This window comes from Myotis davidii, unplaced genomic scaffold, assembly GCF_000327345.1.
Source record: "Myotis davidii unplaced genomic scaffold, ASM32734v1 scaffold214, whole genome shotgun sequence".
In the NCBI taxonomy this organism is placed as follows: domain Eukaryota; kingdom Metazoa; phylum Chordata; class Mammalia; order Chiroptera; family Vespertilionidae; genus Myotis; species Myotis davidii.
In genome coordinates this window covers 877544-891604 of record NW_006285782.1, presented here as the reverse complement: position 1 = coordinate 891604, position 14061 = coordinate 877544, and the positions used below count along the sequence as shown (strand labels likewise).

General features: G+C 43.6%; 2 long non-coding RNA genes across 2 annotated transcripts in view; both read right to left on the bottom strand.

The window, feature by feature from the left end:
- LOC107181974 overlaps nt 1–14061 on the bottom strand; it is a 24089-nt gene that overhangs the window by 4334 nt on the left and 5694 nt on the right. The gene's annotated exons all lie outside the window — the stretch shown is intronic.
- LOC107181975 lies at nt 4942–11596 on the bottom strand. Its single transcript, XR_001512690.1, has 3 exons — nt 11316–11596; nt 10598–10722; nt 4942–5055 (listed from the first exon to the last, which is right to left on the bottom strand). It is a non-coding gene; the product is annotated as an uncharacterized LOC107181975 (long non-coding RNA).

Here is a 14061-nt window from a genome sequence, read left to right as displayed (position 1 = left end):
GCGTGTGTGTGTGTGTACACGTGTACACGTACCTGTGTGCCCATTGAACCACTTGATCAGGGTTATAGATAAGGTAACAGGAGAAAACAGTGGATATCTGAATTACATTAATGTAATGTCTACATATCCTCTACCACAATTCTGTCATCACATTATAAATGCTAACTTTTCCATTTTTATTAGTAATCTTTGACCTTTTATTTTCTTTTTCATCCAACTAAAACAACCGTTAATGCACTTGATAACTTTCTGTCAAGTTCAAAAGTATTTAGCCACAATCCAAAGTTTCTTTCCTTCTTTCTGCCCTGTTATCCAAGCCGAAATGCTACAGAACTTGAATTTGGTCAGAGCTACGAGTGAGGAAAGATCATGAAAGCTGAGTTGATCTGAGGCAACCACAACACACCGCTCCTTCTGGGAAGATTACCTGACATTTTCTTAAAGAATCTAATAAATCTCTTCTGCCCGTTTTGTTGTTGTTATTAGTGGGGGTTTTGTGTTTTTTGGGCTTTTTACTTTCTGCCCTGGTTTTTGTTGTTTTATACTTTCTCACCCCCACCTCCATTCACTTGTGTGGTTTTCTACTGAATAATACCTATAATAATTTATCAGTTCATGTCTCCATTACTTGGGGGTTCTGGATGTTTTGTGAATTTCCACAGAGTATTTGTATGGGTGAAGCATGTAATTTGTTACACATTGTTATAAGCATCAGCAGTAGGGGTGTGTGTCTTTAGGGTGAGAATATTAGGCAGAGTGTATGACTGTATGTGTAGGTGAGTATGAACATGGAGAGTTAATGCAAAAATGTTTCTATACTGTTACAGCTCCGAGGGGGTTGAGAATCTTTAACACCACTCTGTCTACATTTGGAAAACATTCTCATTTCCTTCTTTTTACCCTGCCTCTAGCTGACTTCACGCAACTTCACAAGTGTCAAATGCCTCTGAGAGGGAGGGAATGCATTAGCTCAGGGATGATTCTAAACCCATGAATGAGCTCTGGGCTGGGGGTGCCCCTCAGGGGACCCACTGACACACTAGAGAATGTGGCAAAGACTGGAGCAGATACACAAACAGACACGAGAAGAACCACATCAGAGTCCGAAATCAGGATACTCCGTTTGCTGGAGTTGGTTTCTCTTTGGCTGGCAGCCAAGAGAAGTATGAGCGAGTCCGCCCTAACTAGATAGGCAAAGCATTTGGGTCTCATCAGCTGTATCCCAAAAAATGTGAGTGGGACTTACCGATGGTGGTTTGTTCTTGGGTTGAAAGAACTGTCAAGAGAGATAAAGTCCATTATCATCACTGACTGGTGTGACACCTGAGAACAGTATAAACAATATTTGTAAGTAAAAGAAGTAGCCCTGAGCATTGGGATGTGCTCAGTACGTACCAAACTGGGGAGGGAGACTCTGCAGGGGGTGCTCCTTCCAGCAGCTTCCATGTGGTAGACGTGCCAAGGGGGATCAGGGTCCTGTCTTACTCAGTTCAGCACTGCCCGCCCCCGCGGTGTCTGACTTGTGCTACACGAATGACTGCACACTCGCTAAGCTAGCTTATTCCCTCAAGTTTCTGAGAAATCTTCGCATGGTCCCTGATACCTGTTCTCACTCTCCATCAGCTGTTGGCAAGGAGGCAATTAGGAGGAAACACCCCTAAGATCCAAGCCAGAGAAGGAATGCGGGGCCAGAGGAGGGCACGCACCAGCTCTGGCTTTTTGCCCTCTGTCTGATGGTGGGCGGGAAGGGCATTACAGATTTAGCACCTTGCATCATGGGATGCTCCCTGCAAGGAGATGCCTGTCAGGCAGCATCAGAGATTCGTAAGGGTTTTGGAGGCAGGCTGTCTCCATAGCTGGGGGAGTGGGTTTGTACAGATGCTGCCCGGAGCCCACTGTGTGCATGTATCACATTCCCTGAGCGTTACCTACTTAAATCGCTAAGCGTCCTACCACATTACTCCCATTTTAATCAAGTAAGGCAAGCTGCAAGGTAGCGACATAGGTGGGGGGGGGGGGAAGCTTGCTCTACAGTTGGAAGAAATAAGATGCATACTTTTTAAGGAAAAAAAGGCTGTAATAATTCTGTGGGCACTGACTTATTTATGTCATCAGAGATGTAAAGACGACTCCTGTGAACTACGGGAAGAGCCACGGCTACTCCCCAGTGCAGTACAAACGTCTGTGCATCAGCTGCAATCACAAGTCATTACTCTGCCCGTTGCTTTCATTCCAGGGAACAGCCTCTTCCAAAAAAGAGAATGGTTTTGAAAGGATTTCCTGACTAAACCTGTGGGGGTTGGGGAGGGACGGCGAGGGTTTGATTTATCCAGCTCTGATCACTTCACTCTGTATTACATTTTAGGAACTGGAGAGCAGTAGGTAGAACAGCGAAAAGACATTAGCAAGTACTCACATTCTGAGCTGTGTAAAGATCAAACATCAGCTTCCAGCCCGCGGAGCTATCTGTGCAGAGTGGAGGAGGAGAGGGAGATTTCGTGAATAAAATGTCTTGCCAAACAAACCGAACGAGTCTTTTTACCGTGATTTCTGATAAAGAGCAATTTTCTTCCTTACAAGTCGAACTGGGTTTTATCGCGAATGGTGCAATCACCGTTTCCCAATAAAAGTGATCCGTTTCCTGCAGGTGTTCCCAGTCACCATTACCTGTCAAGTGCCCGTGGGCAGCTTCCGGAGCTCCGGAGCTTGGCCTTGCGGGCGGTGCCGGTGCACTTCACCGCAAACGATGACAAGCAACCGGGCCTCCCAGCGCCCAGCAGCCCGATCAATCACAAACCACTTTGCAGGCGCAGGCCCGCTTCCACCTCAGACATTTACAGAGGTTTGGAGGTTTGGGGCAGTACGTTTCTGCAGCCGATCTCTCAAAACCTCTTTGCCTTAATAGAAGCAGTGACTTTTGTAGTACTGCAGTGGTATCCCTAGTCTTGCTTTTAAAGAAAGCCCCTTTCAAAGCCGTTTACCACACCCAGTCTATTTGAACCGTATCATGCAGTGGGCCACAGGTCCGGACACTAACAGGAAAAAACAAATGAGAGATTTTGCCCTGAATATAGCATCATTAAAACGAATCTTTAAAACTCACGGCACAGCTTTCTCAGAACGGAGTCGCTATTCAACTGTCCCGAGACCCAGCTGCAGCTGGGATGGCCCCGCGCTGTCTTCATAGGCAGGACGGGGTGGAGAACTCGAGATGCTGTGAACCACATGCCTAAGAAAAGTACAGAGCCCTTTGGGAGACTAAACGAAACCGTGGTTTAGTGCAGGTTCTGAGCAAACAGCATCCTCTCACCGGTGGAGCAGTTGCAGCCCGGCACCCGGTGGCTGCACTGCCAGCTGCCAACACAACTGCGGTCTCAGCAGCATCTCCCCGAGGTGTCCCTCTCTGGCCAGGGCTCAAGCACGGAGACCAGCGGTTCTCAACCTGTGGGTCGCGACCCCTTTGGGGGTCGAACGACCCTTTCACAGGGGTCGCCTAAGACCATCGGAAAACACATATGTAATTACATATTGTTTTTGTGATTAATCACTATGCTTTAATTATGTTCAATTTGTAACAATGAAAATACATCCTGCATATCATATTTACATTACGATTACTAACTAGCAAAATTACAGTTATGAAGTAGCAACGAAAATAATTTTATGGTTAGGGTCACAACATGAGGAACTGTATTAAAGGGTCGCGGCATTAGGAAGGTTGAGAACCACTGACGTAGGTGGCTGTCAGGAAAGATCAATTTCTCTGCCCCTGACTTCATTCAGCATGGGAGCACCAATCAGAAACGAGCATGGGTAGATGAATTGAGTGGGCACTCAATGTTGAAAGTCCTCTTGAACAGAAAAGAGAGCGCATCTGGCCATGCAAGTATTTAATTCTCCAAGATTTTCAGTGATGTGCAAATTAACAAAGCCATCCCATCGTTAAAGTGAAGTTACGTTCATGTCTGTTTCTTAACCAGCACTTCAAGGATGTAGCATCTGGAGTCATTACTGTGTGTGACTGGCTGCTGCACAGATGCGAGCTGCAGCTAAGGAAACAGCTGATGGTAATTACTGGAGTTTTGCTATTTCCTATAATGGCTTCAAATGAAGTTTACTGCATGAGTACATTTCTCTCATGCAGGTCATTCATCTGTATCGATTTCCCATAATCTTTAACCTTGTTTAAATAATGGGCTTTAATTCCAGCAATTAAATGGGGTGAAACAGTAGTAATAGTAAACACACATTTACCATGTCTCTGCAGATGTGCCTGTGCATAAGCCACTTTGCTTGGCTTATATGTTCATTTATTTAATTCTCTGACAAATCATTGAAGTTAGAAACTTATCATTTCACAGGTAAGAAAACTGAGGCACAGAGGCGCTAACTTACCTTCTTACCCATGTATTGGAACTGGGATTTGAAACCATGAAGACTAATTCCAGAACCCGCACTCTAATCACTGCACTGTGCCACCTCTAGAGTCACAGTCAGAGGCTGTAGGATCTTCCTCTGCCCTGCCTCCCTGCTTGGTGCAGACACGTGCTCAGTGTCAACAGCCTTGAGTCTGTTTTATCTTTTTACCATTATGGTACATGTGTCTTTGAATTCCTATCCTATTCTCTACCATGCCTCTAAGACAGTGGTTCTCAACCTTCCTAATGCCGCGGCCCTTTAATACAGTTCCTCATGTTGTAGTGACCCCCAATTTCATTGTTACAAATTGAACATAATTAAAGCATAGTGATTAATCACAAAAACAATATGTAATTACATATGTGTTTTCCGATGGTCTTAGGCGACCCCTGTGAAAGGGTCGTTCGACCCCCAAAGGGGTTGCGACCCACAGGTTAAGAATTGCTGCTCTAAGAGCTCATGATCTGTAGTTCAATACAAGCAAGAAGAAAATAAAACTCAGAAAGGAGCCAACCAAGACTCTGAAACAAACGATCCTGGACCTTCAATGTTCACACCGAAATGTACCTGCTATTCCTGGGTCCGCAGCACGCGGCTTTCAGGTCAATGAGCAGCATCTCGTAGCAGCGTGGAAACCTAGGTAATGAAATCACACAGCCTTTATCAACGATTTGCTTAAGTAGCTGTACTTTACAGAATGTTTAATGTACGTGTTAACCGTTCTTTTAGTCTCTCCACGTTCTGTCTCAGAAAACTTAAATTATATTATCTCGTCTACCCGGAGAAATGCCATCCCTGAATTATACTTTGATAAGAAGCCTACAACCATTATATAAAGATATCATTACAAGAGTTGTCATTGCCAATGATTCAGTATCTTCGGCACAAATGGTGTTTAATGCATTATCCATTACCCACTGGATTGCCTGATATCCCCCTTCCGAGCAAGAACCACTGGTACAGTATTGCTCAAACTTTGCTTCTAGAAAACATTTGTCTCTGCAGATGTGCCTGCGCATGTCATTTTGTCAGAAAATGAAAATGTAACTGTCATCCCTTGGATACTCATTTTATCAGGACTAAGTTTAATGACATGTAATAGAAACCCAAACTATGGTAACGTAGCCTAATGGTTTATCTTTCACGAGGTAGGCAGATTGGGGCTGGTGCAGCCACCCAGGGAAGTCATCAAGGAAAGCAAGTGAAAGCTGCCAAAAGGTGGCACTTTTGGCTGCCAAAGACCACGCGCCTTCCCACTGCAGTGTCTGCCTTCCACGTCACATGACCCATGTCCTGCGAGGAACCTCTCCCAGAACACTGCTGGCCAAGATTCTGGGCAGTGCAGACTCCGGGACTCCCAAACCCCTTGGGCTACTCAACAACAATATTTAACCTTCAGATGAATGATTCGAGCTGTGGATTCTAATATCCTGACTTGGGGGCTGAATATGTAGACCCTTCTGCAGTTTGGTCTCTGGCCTGTTCTGTTTTGTGCCTTAAACTCTGAATCGGTCTAGCTGACCGCATTTCCGTTTCACCACAAGACTTGTTTTACTAGTTTGTTTGGCAGACACCAAGGGACATGGAGGTGTGTCCTGCCTGGTGACCCCTTGCCCCCTGCTGACCATGTCTTAGGACTCCCGCGGTTGGCCCAGTACTGTGACCCGACCTGCTGACCACCAGTCAACTGAAACCGCTCCTTCTTATCTCACAACCCTACTTGCTGGCGGCTGAGTCGGCCAACCTGTGAAAGTCACTTGCCCCCTCCAATCGGAAAAATGCATGATGTATGTCTATGATCTTGTTTCCCTAGCAACCCATCAGCTTCTTGCAACTCTCACTTTTAAAACCTTTGTCTTATTTTTCCCGCCTCAGAGCTGGTCTTCGGCTAATCTGGAAGGCTACGTTCTCCGATTTGCAAATCATCAGAATCAAACTCTCTTTAATTCCTCAGAAGAGTCCTGTGGAACTTCTGCTTACAGAGCAAAACACCATGCTTCCGCCTGCGATGATGTGACGGTTCCTCCTACAAATGAACATGCTACCATTCTTTCCCCTTAAGTCACCGTATTTGTCTCTGTTTCAGCTCCAATTCCCCCTTGAGATCCTGTAGCCTGAAGCCAAAATTTACACAGTCACCACCATACATCTTATATAAAAGGAAAAGGGTGGTGGGATTTGTTGCTGATAATCAAATTAATTTGCTAATGTTAACATACCAATATATTCATAACAATGCAAGGAGCAAAATATGCAGGCTGGTTAATAGTCCTTATTTTAGCGACTGTCCCTGTGGCCATCGTTGGTATTTGTCATCTTCTCATCCCGTTCCTCATACTCTGTTCACTTTGTCTCTGCCAGCTACTCAGCTGGTCAAGAATCTACCCAGTGGGATGATCCAAACCTTCTCCCTGAAGCGTCTGACCCTGCCTGCCTGCCAGGTCCCTGCAGTGTGGCAGGACCATCGGGTCCAACGCCCCCAGCAGCAGCAGCGGTCCTCTTTGCTGTTGCTTCGGTGGCATAAGAACTGCCCCCTCAGCCGAACCTCTGCTGATCCCTTGCTGAAAGCATTCCTCCATGGGATCTAAAATTTCTAGACTCGCAGCATTTGAACAAGAAACAAACATTCTGCAGGTGGGCTGTTAGGGGTAATGGTGTGAATCGACTCATGTCTGCCTCCTAATTCTTAGACCTGTTTCTCTCCTGTGGGTGCAAAGGGCCCCTACAACGTCTTGGACAGCAGGTTTGCACTGCTCTTCCAGGATATTGAAGGCTGTGCCCACCTCCTTAGGTCCCTCTTCTTGGCTGCCCCACAAGCAGCCAGTTCTCAGGTGTCTGTTACCGGCTTAGACCAACTTAAGAGACAAAGGCTGGCCCAGCTTCTTCCTCAAACGCTCAAACCAGGAAAACACGCACATTTGCCGTGTCTCTGGTGGAAATAAACCCCGAAAGCTACATTTTTTTCTTTCTCTTTTGAAGACTCCCCAGATCCCCTTGCCCCCACTCTCCATTGGCAGGCCAATTTTAATGTGTTAAACTTAGGCGGAGATGTCATCAAAAGGAGAAAAACAGGTGGGAAAGAAAGAGATGAAAACACTCACAATTCACTCCTGTTTTGCAGCTGTGAGAGCTGCAGATTTGAATTGTGTTACCTCCCTCCTCAAGTTAATTAATTCTCTTTTTTATAAAAACAGCAACAAAACCCCCCACATCTCTTTCCTTCAATCAGTGTCAACAGCCAATTACAATCTTTCATCACCCAAAGTGTAATAACACATGTTATCACGGGAGAAAACAGTTGGACTGACAAGATGAGCAATTCGCTCCTTTCTTAATCTTGTAATCACATGGTATGCAGCAGTTTACAATAACAGGCACCCAAGCTTGGCAGTAAATTACCCGTAAAGACTGTATGCAAATTCCCCATCATGGCACATTTGCCTTTGGCACAGAAGCGCCTGTCTTCCTGCGGGAGACATGGGAAGAATTAAGATCAACTCCTGAGAGAGCCTTCTCCTCCTCCGTGAACCACTGCAGAAGGCTGTTAATTAGGTAGAGAGAGCATACTTGATAGACGACGTAACCATGACTGGCATTTAGGGGCAGCAGAAAACCCAGGCAGGTGACATGACAGAAGGTATTTCGCCAATGTTGCCACATGCTGAAAGACAAAAGGCCTCCTGCCTTATGGGCATCAAATATGTGCTGATACGATTTGGGTTTTTTCCCTAACGTCTTTGTGAAGCTCAGCTTTGTTTTCCGTGCTCAAAACCACATTCCCCCCGCGCTGGAGAGTGTGAGGGTAGTGGGTATCAATCTTAGATCACAAACTGAATTGTGAAGGGATTCCACATATAATTGACAGGAAAAAAAATTGACAATAGAGCTACTTTATGACCCTCTTCTGGGTATCTACCCCAAAATGTTGAAAACACTTATTCATAAAAAATACATGTACCCCTATGTTCACTGTAGCATTATTCCCAATAGCCAAGACATACAAATAACCTTTGACAGATGACTGGGTAAAGAAGTTACATATATACAATGGACTACTCCTCGGCCATAAAAATATTGCCATTTGCGACGATCTGGATGAATCTTGAGAGTTTTGTGCTAGGTGAAATAAGTCAGAGGGTAAAGGACAAGAGCTCATGTGGGATATAAAACAAAAAGCAACAAATGAGCAAACAAAACAAATAAACACATAAAAATAAACTTGTAGATACAGACAACAAAATGCTGAATCTTCCTTACTTTGCCCACATGTAACCGCTGTAAATGATTTGTGGAAGACATGACAGAGCCCAGCAATGCTTAGTGCCTTATGCTTGACAATCTCCCATCAAGAGTGAATAAAATATATCTATTTCAAATCAAACAAAGACACAGACACTCTGCCGTGGACACGGCGTGTTGCGTTCATTTCACACATCTAAGGCAAAGGTCCGACAGATACACTTCACTGTGAATGTCTACAAAGGTGCTGGTGAAAAGTGTATTAAATGTCTCTGTCATTTCCAGTGCCCAGAATGCTGTTGGTGGCTGTGGCTGGCGTGGCATGCCAACCACTAGCTTTGCAAGCAGGAATATATGATAATGAAATTTCAGAACACATGATCAATAACACAAGTTATTGATAACAGGCTATGAAGGATTAGAATTCTTACTATTTTTATGTGCATTATTTCAATTAATTGTTGAGTACCACAATTCACAAGCACTGTGCTGAACTATAGAAATATCAAGCTGAAAAAAAGTCATACTAATTTCAAGGTGCTTGTGGTGTAATGTGGTAATCAGACTCATTGGTGATTCCAATCACCCAAGGTAACTACTGAAAAATACTAGTATGTTTCTTTCTAGTTTCTTCTATGCCTACCAACCATGTACCAAAATTAGGATCATGCTGTTTTATTTAGTTAACAGTGTCTTGTATGCATTTCTTATAATCTTCGAAAACGTGAGTTTTAATGACTTCATGGCATTCTGTTATGTGAATGTTCCACAATTGTTACCAAAAATTCATTACTGTTGAATACTTAACCTTGGAAGTTTCCAAACTTACTTTAGCATAGTGATTGCATGAACATCCTTGTATGTAACTTTATTAACTTTAATTAATTTTCTTTCTTAAGATACGGAGAGAGATAGAAATCTAGAAATCCAGATGAGAGAGAATTTTTTTTTGCATGAACATCCTTGTATGTAACTCTGTCTACACTAATCAGATTTCTTTCTTAGAATACATCCTGAGAAGTAGATCTACTGGTCCAGAGGCTATGAGCAGTTTTAGACTCTTACAGACATGTGACCAATTGTTGTGGACCTATCCTTCACGTGATTCATTAGGCAAGTGTTTTTTCATTCATTAGCAAGTCGCTATGTGCCAGTTGTGACGCTCCGGCACGAGGGAGACATTGGTGAGCAAACCCAGCAGGGCCTCTCTCTGTACAGAGCTTGTAATCGACTAGACGATAATCTAGATCTAACCTGAGAACAAGAATCTTTGTAGATTTAATGTTAAATTTTATGCAGAATTAAGAGACGTGGCCAAGGAAGAAATAGAAATAAAACTAAAATTTTGACTCTCAGAATACCATTGATGCAAATAATTCCAACAAATGGTATTAAAATTTGCCAAGCATTACAGTTCCTCTCAAATGACCCATAAATTATATGTGCAGTTAGTTAAGGTTATGGGGGAACATTAGAAATTGCCATGGTTTGGAATGACATGGACGGGTTCCTATCCTGTTCCAAACACATAGACATTCGGGGGGGAAAGGGTAACAAGGAAGGGAGGGGAGAAGGGAAGCAGAAAGGAGGAAAATTAAGCTATAAACAAGGAGAACATATTTGTAATATACACAGAACCCCTAACATAAAAAAGGAAAAGATAACTGAATAGAACAACAGGCAAAAAAAAAAAAAGATACAGTATTTCACAGAATAAAAACACCCAACGGCCACTAGACATGAAAGGATGCTCACTTTCATTAATAATTAGGGAAGTGCATCTAAAAATCTGAGTGATGTATCATGTTACATTCATCAGATAGGCTGCTATGAAGTCAGGAAATAGCAAGTATGGACAGGGAGTATATCAAAGGGGCTTTTTATATAGTGCTCTGGAGTGCAAACCGGTACAGCCAATCGGAAGATAATTAGACGTTACCTTTTAAAGCCACAAATGTGTCTGTCCTGCAACAGAAAGGCCACTCCTGGCTGTGCCCATAGAGCAGCGCTTGCACACGGGCACCAGCAGACACACCAAGACTGTTCACAAGTGCTGCTCTCGCTCTGCAAAAGGGAAAAGACCACAATTGTCATTGACAAAGGAGAACGGAAAGCGGGAAAGGAAGGCATGAACTATAGCTTCACCTGCCACTAAAGAGGAATCTCAAAAATATATGAGAGAACTAAATAAATAAATCAACAAAATAAATAAATAATAAAACAAGCAGGATTTTCTCCAAAACAAAATAAAACAAAAAAACATACTGTTGAATGTAAAAAGTACATCAGAAGACAACAGACAACAATAGCATTTTTACAAAGCTCAACATCAGACAATGCATACTATTAAACACACACACACACATACACACACACACACACAGTAACAGCAAACTGGAAATGCAGAACTGTGGTCACCTCTGCCCTCCCAGGGCTTCCCATTCATAAGGGGAAACACACACCAAAGAAGATAAATAATTAAAATAATGTTAGATGGCGAAACATGCTCTAGAGAGGAATAAAGCCGGGAGGGGCTGAGTCCTGGGTGGAGTGGGGTGGGCTCTGGACAGAGATTGACACAGGATGACTGGGGAAGGCGGGAGACAGCGATGTGCTGGCGAGACCAGGGAAGGTGAGGAAGCGGGCCACGCAGTTACCTCAGGACAGAGCGCCCGGACCGCGTCAGGGGAAGTGCACACACTCTCCTGGTGGCTTCATTTCCTGGGTGAAGGTCACCTCATTAATGCTGGTGCGTTGGAACCAACCAGCATCTTGAACTTCAAGTTACCGCGCCTTTCTTGTCTTTCTCTTTCCTTCTTTCATCTGGCTTTCTGAATCACACATTAATTGGGTTTTTAAGGACCTGAGCCAAGAACAAGCAAGTGGAGTTATTATTTAGGTAAATGTAGTGATCCAAGCAAAATCTCCATTTGTCAGAATTCTGAGTTAGAGCAGGGATTTTGCTACAATTTTCAAGTACCACAATTTCAGGGGGAAAACAGATTGCACCTCAGTTCCTAAGCCCAATGATCCAGTAAATATACAATTTAAATACTCCACAGTGGCAATGGAGAATATTTTTGACTTTGTAATTGGTGGGAAGTACCATTTCTTACAGGAGTTAGAGAATGAGAAGCGTGGATAATACATTTTCAAGGGAACCTCATAAACTAGGGTGAAAATCAGACTGGGAGCTTTAGTGTCTGGGGTTCTAATTTAACAAGCTGTGGAATTCACCTCATCAAATTGTAAATTCCTCTCTCACGCCATCAACTGCCTGGATTAATAAAAACCTGGAGCTTTTCACAAGTTAAATATGAAACTGCACACCTTTCTCCTTAAATGCAAGCATGACATCACCTTAGCTGGGCCTCTTTGATTTGATGGAGGCATTCTGATGAGCGGACCAAATTGCTCTCATTTTTCATAGCGCCTGTTCAACAAACTTACTGCATCTGCTTTTTAAAAACAGCAATATTGTTGATTCGGTCTGGTGCTGGGCAGATTGTTACACCAAGCAGCTGTTCTTCCTGTTGATTTCATCGTCTTTGTAAACAACGCCCTTTGCTATCCTAGATTTTGGGATTGGGGTGTTTTCATTAACCAGGTACTTTTAAGGAAGAGTTTTTTCACATGACCACTTTTCAAAAAAGTATGAAAACAATAACATACAATGTTTAGGCATTTGGAGATCTGAGCGGCATATATTCAACTATGCAGCGTCTCACCAACACGGTTTAAGGGGTTTGCTATGGTTTGGGAGAAGAGGTGCCCTCACACCTCTTCTCCCCACAGGGACTCTGCTTGGGCCCTGCACTCTGAGCAAACCACGGTGCACAGAATTCTATTCCCTAGCTTCCAACCACGGCCTGGTTTTCATTGTTTCACCATTTCTCTTTTAGTTTTTGGTTTTCCTAAGGAGATAAATATGTATATATAAATATATTAAAAAGAGAAACGTGTGTGTGTGTTATGTACAGAGGTATATATTGTTTTAGTGAGTTTTTCTTACTCTATTTTTATTGTTTTGTTTTCTATGTATAGTCTTGTCTTATTTTAAAATTTATTTAATCTTCAGGCCCTCTGTTTCGTCTTTTAAGATTATTGCATTTCTTAGAGTAACACTTTTAAATACTTTTTTTGAAATTTCAGTTCTTTTAGTACCAAATGCTTTTCACATAAGTTTTATATGGAAACTTCTTACACTATGGTCTCTCTTCCTTTCTAATTTGAGTTTTTATTTTATTTATTATCAAGGTTGATTTCTTGGTCCTGAAATTCTTATTCTTCAGCTTGTATGTTATTAATGTTTAAATCCTTCTATATTTAAGTTATCCCGTTTCTTACATTGTATAAGCACCAATGAGCAACCAGACTTCACGTGGCCCACACACACAGTGGCCATATAAACACTCACCTGCACTAGGACACTCTGGAGGGACGACAGGAACTCTGCCAGTAGCTTCGCTGGGACAACGGGCATAAGTGGGGATGGCCCCAGGCAAGCTGTGTGCGTGACTGCTTGACCCACCAGGGAAGTCTAGGTCTTCCCCCTCCCAGGCACCAGGAAGCGCAGTGGCATTTCCGGTGTCCCTAACAGACCCTTCATACCTTCCAAAGCCTGCCTTGCCCAAAATACCTACACAAACAGCCACGTTAGCTGAGCATTTACCATTTGATGAACACTTTATGTGGACGACTCTGGGGGACTAGGCTGTAAGCCCCCCTGTCGGTAGATGCCGCCTCTTCCCAAGCTGGGCTGGTGCAGCTGCCCACAGCCGCCTGGCCTGGGCTTCTGATGCTCCAACTGGTGGTTTCCTATGTCCCTCCTGCGGGTTGGGGCGGCCTGGACAACAGCGGGGAGATTGTCACACAGGAGGGGAAGGTCAGAGGGAGGGGCTGCTAGCATTGATCTCTCAACAGTCCCCGCAGGACTTGGTGAGGAAAACACAGAGCCCCAGGGCGGGGCCCTGCAGGGGAACCCTGGCAGGCTGGGGGCTTGTTCTCTCCCTGCCTCTAGCTCAGTGATGGCGAACCTTTTGAGTTCAACGTGTCAGCATTTTGAAAAACCCTAACTTAACTCTGGTGCCGTGTCACATATAGAAATTTTTTGATATCTGCAACCATAGTAAAACAAAGACTTATATTTTTGATATTTTATATATTTAAATGCAATTTAACAAAAAATCAACAAAAAAAATGAGTTCATGTGTCATCTCTGACACGCGTGTCATAGGTTCACCAACAGTGCTAGCTGCACATATGTTTATTTGTGGTTTAATAACTGCAACACATCCCAAACGGAAACCACCCCCACACGCCATGATATTTTGAATTTACTTGCGGCTACAGACGCTTAGGGTGTACGGAGGCTCAACTCTATTATCTCGGTGACAAAGGCAT